The 5,000-nt window shown below is 47.3% G+C and overlaps 1 pseudogene; it reads right to left on the reverse strand.

Annotated features, from left to right (window-relative positions):
* LOC123732577 (uncharacterized) overlaps positions 1-3,134 on the reverse strand; it is an 11,022-nt pseudogene extending 7,888 nt beyond the window's left edge.
* Positions 3,135-5,000: the final 1,866 nt, after the last annotated feature.

Genomic DNA, 5,000 nt, shown 5'->3' on the forward strand with positions numbered 1-5,000 from the left:
CTACTGCGGCTCATTAACAGTCGGTGGTGTAACAACCCACCAAGCACCAGAAATAAACTGGTCATTAACTCTCTGTGGTGTAAAAACCCACCAAGGACCAGAACTACTGCGGCTCATTAACACTCTGTGGTGTAAAAACCCTCAAGGACCAGAACTAAACTGCTCATTAACACTCTGTGGTGTAAAAACCTCCCAAGCACCAGAACTACTGCGGCTCATTAACACTCTGTGGTGTAAAAACCCACCAAGGACCAGAACTACTGCGGCTCATTAACACTCTGTGGTGTAAAAACCCTCAAGGACCAGAACTAAACTGGTCATTAACACTCTGTGGTGTAAAAACCCACCAAGCACCAGAATTAAACTGGTCATTAACACTCTGTGGTGTAAAAACCCACCAAGCACCAGAATTAAACTGGTCATTAACACTCTGTGGTGTAAAAACCCACCAAGCACCAGAAATAAACTGGTCATTAACTCTCTGTGGTGTAAAAACCCACCAAGGACCAGAACTACTGCGGCTCATTAACACTCTGTGGTGTAAAAACCCTCAAGGACCAGAACTAAACTGCTCATTAACACTCTGTGGTGTAAAAACCTCCCAAGCACCAGAACTACTGCGGCTCATTAACACTCTGTGGTGTAAAAATCTCCCAAGCACCAGAACTAAACTGCTCATTAACACTCTGTGGTGTAAAAACCCACCAAGGACCAGAACTACTGCGGCTCATTAACACTCTGTGGTGTAAAAACCCTCAAGGACCAGAACTACTGCGGCTCATTAACACTCTGTGGTGTAAAAACCCCCCAAGCACCAGAACTAAACTGCTCATTAACACTCTGTGGTGTAAAAACCCCCAAGCACCAGAATTAAACTGGTCATTAACACTCTGTGGTGTAAAAACCCCCAAGCATCAGAACTACTGTGGCTCATTAACACTCTGTGGTGTAAAAACCCCCAAGCATCAGAACTAAACTGCTGATTAACACTCTGTGGTGTAAAAACCCACCAAGCACCAGAATTAAACTGGTCATTAACACTCTGTGGTGTAAAAACCCCCAAGCACCAGAACTAAACTGCTCATTAACACTCTGTGGTGTAAAAACCCACCAAGCACCAGAATTAAACTGGTCATTAACACTCTGTGGTGTAAAAACCCCAAGCATCAGAACTACTGCTGCTCATTAACACTCTGTGGTGTAAAAACCCCAAGCACCAGAACTAAACTGCTGATTAACACTCTGTGGTGTAAAAACCCACCAAGCACCAGAATTAAACTGGTCATTAACACTCTGTGGTGTAAAAACCCCCAAGCACCAGAACTACTGCGGCACATTAACACTCTGTGGTGTAAAATCCCCCAAGCACCAATGTGTTACCTTCAGGTGCCCGGGATGCATGGCAGCCCTCTCAGCCATAGACAGGAAGTGAGGTAACGCTGCTCTTTCCAACAGGATGTAGACAGACACTTTCCTTTTAAAGCACGCCTCCAGAAGGTCTCTGAAGATATCTACATCCGTAAACTGGTCCATCACCACCGCAATCACCTACACACACACACACACACACACACACACACACACACACACACACACACACACACACACACACACACACACACACACACACACACACACACACACACACACACACACACAGGTCAAGACACATGTTAGAATGCATGATAGGGCGGTAGGTACCGGTTGGAGCTTTGGGCCAGTAACTAGCAGGTAGTCTACCGGTTAGATCTTTGGGCCAGTAACCAGCAGGTAGTCTACTGGTTAGATCTTTGGGCCAGTAACTAGCAGGTAGTCTACCGGTTAGATCTTTGGGCCAGTAACCAGCAGGTAGCCTAGCGGTTAAAGCTATGGGCCCTCCTCTGTAGCTGGTTATAATGTAGGGGGGGGTCACGACCTAGTGAAAGTTCCCTCCTCTGTAGCTGGTTATAATGTAGGGGGGGTCACGACCTAGTGAAAGTTCCCTCCTCTGTAGCTGGTTATAATGTGTGGGGGGGTAACGACCTAGTGAAAGTTCCCTCCTCTGTAGCTGGTTATAATGTATAGTTGGTTGAACCCACAGTGTCTATTGATTTGCAGTCAGCAGCATAACAATGAGGTCATCTGGTATCTTTAATCTGTGTGTACTTTGTCTTGTACCGCACCAGTATATGCTGGAATATACTGTTCTGTACTATGACCCTGGAGAATGGGAACAGCCTATACACACAGACAGACAGACAGACAGACAGACAGACAGACAGACAGACAGACAGACAGACAGACAGACAGACAGACAGACAGACAGACAGACAGACAGACAGACAGACAGACAGACAGAGAGTATTCATGTTTCATACGATATATAACCGTCATAATAATTATATAAAAAAAAAAAAAAAACTCGCTTTACCTTCTGCGCCTGCGCGATGGTTTTCCTAACCATCTCTTTGATGTGTGCGTAACCGTCCAGTGGCGGCTGCGCGTACACAGTGACGCGAGTCACTCCTCTGTAGGACGCGCAGTCCGGCCATCCGAGGTCCAGCCGCGGGAGCGAGCAGTCAGAAAGCTCCGGCCAGTATTGAAGAGACACCGGGAGTTCATCACTGTCTGAGTCAACGACCCGACTGAGTTCTGATTCCGGGTCGCATACTTCCTCTACTGACCGGGTCAAACGGTCCACCTCTTGGTCCGAAAGGAAACACCGGAGATTGTTCGCGTGGAGGAATTTATTAAAAGCATCGCTTCCATCCCGGAGGAGAATCTCGAGCGCTAAACGTTGTTCCTCGGAATAAAAAAATCCGGTTTAGATTCATTCGTCCGGAGATTCACGTTATTCTCATCCAAACATTGGATTTGTGATAACGCCATGGTTTGAGACCCACCGAACAGTAACCGGAAAAATAAATAAATGTTTTTAAAAAACGGAGCACTAGTTAAATAAACAACATTATTCTACAATAATCAGAAATATCTTCCCAACTCTCTCTGGAATGAAAAGTTACCGGGTAGGCTTGGAACTATTCCCGGTAAAGTCAGACAGATTCAACGGGACTACAACTGACCGGTTCCGCCATTACCATTATTATTATTATTAATCCCCGCGTTACCGGTCCGTTTTGTCCACGCACTTTTTCACCCCCCGTCTCTCTCTCTCTCTCTCCCGGGGAGCACACTACTCACAACACAACCCGTTACCAGCTTCACCGGAAAGGTGTGACAAGAACTCACACGCCCGCTCTATCACGTGATCCAGAATTTCCCTTTTTTTACTCTCATTACCCACATAACTGCCCCGCGGGACAAAAGACGGGATCAGTGTTTATCCTGTGTTGTCTCTTTAACCCGCAGGGCAATTATGTCGATAATGAGTTGATATGAATGACAGTTAATCAAAAATGACAGATGGATTTAGTGTCAAGTCACAACTGTACAAATACTTGTTAACCCAGCCCATGGGAATAAATGTCAACTATGCAGTTTGAAATGTCATCTTAAAAACACACAGTCTGGAAGATTTACAGTCCATCACAATGAATTAAAACAATATTCCTTGGTTTAGATCGGGGGTCTGGGGGTCTGGGGAGGTCTGGGGGATCTGGGGGCCTGGGGGTCTGGGGACCTGGGGGTTTGGGGGCCTGGGGGTCTGGGGACCTGGGGGTCTGGGGACCTGGGGGGATCTGGGGGGCCTGGGGGTCTGGGGACCTGGGGGATCTGGGGGCCTGGGGATCTGGGGGGTCTGGGGATCTGGGGGTCTGGGGGCTAGGGTTAATTCTGAGTGGTTACAGGGTTAATCCCACGTGGTTACAGGGTTAATTCCGCGTGGTTACAGGGTTAATTTCGCGTGGTTACAGGGTTAATTCCGCGTGGTTACAGCGTTAATCCCACGTGGTTACAGGGTTAATTCTGCGTGGTTACAGGGTTAATTCCACGTGGTTACAGCGTTAATCCCACGTGGTTACAGGGTTAATTCCCCATGGTTACAGGGTTAATTCCACGTGGTTACAGGGTTAATTCCCCATGGTTACAGGGTTAATTCCGTGTGGTTACAGGGTTAATCCCACGTGGTTACAGGGTTAATCCCACGTGGTTACAGGGTTAATTCCGCGTGGTTACAGGGTTAATTCCCCATGGTTACAGGGTTAATTCCACGTGGTTACAGGGTTAATTCCCCATGGTTACAGGGTTAATTCCACGTGGTTACAGGGTTAATTCCCCACGGTTACAGGGGCTAATTCCACGTGGTTACAGCATTAATCCCACGTGGTTACAGCATTAATCCCACGTGGTTACAGGGTTAATCCCACGTGGTTACAGGGGTTAATTCCACGTGGTTACAGCGTTAATCCCACGTGGTTACAGGGTTAATTCCCCATGGTTACAGGGTTAATTCCACGTGGTTACAGCGTTAATCCCACGTGGTTACAGGGTTAATTCGGCGTCTGCTATTCTCTCCATTGTTGATAATTTTGTAGTTTACCCCCCCACCACATACTCTCGTGACGTTCTGCTTTAAAGGACGATCGGAGCGCGAGTCGACAGCCCGCAGGTCTGACCTGTTCTGTTCTCTGTCGTCCTCAACATCGCCACGCCGTTAAAAACATGACAAACGACGACTGCGTCAGTTTTAACGGAACATCATAAATCATCACAGGTAGCCGTTTGTTTATCCCTTACGGGCTGCTGGTGACGATGACGACGATGATGAAGGGTTAGAATAACACTATAACAATGACGGATTACAGGTGTTTATTACGTTAACGTGCATTTAACAGACGCTCTTATCCAGAGCGACTTATCCAGCGAGTGAGCTGATTCATTTCTCGTGTTTTTCTTTTCCCCCCCCCACCCGTACTGGTCCCCGACGGGAGTCGAACCCAACACCCCTTGGTGTTGCGAGCACCGCGCTACACCGACTGAGACAACACAGAAACCGTTGATCAATAGAGGGAATGTGAAACCTCTCAAATTCAATTTCAATTCAAGAGGTTTTATTGTCATGG

The sequence above is a fragment of the Salmo salar genome, unplaced genomic scaffold (genome assembly GCF_905237065.1).
Source record: "Salmo salar unplaced genomic scaffold, Ssal_v3.1, whole genome shotgun sequence".
NCBI classification, from domain to species: Eukaryota; Metazoa; Chordata; class Actinopteri; order Salmoniformes; family Salmonidae; genus Salmo; species Salmo salar.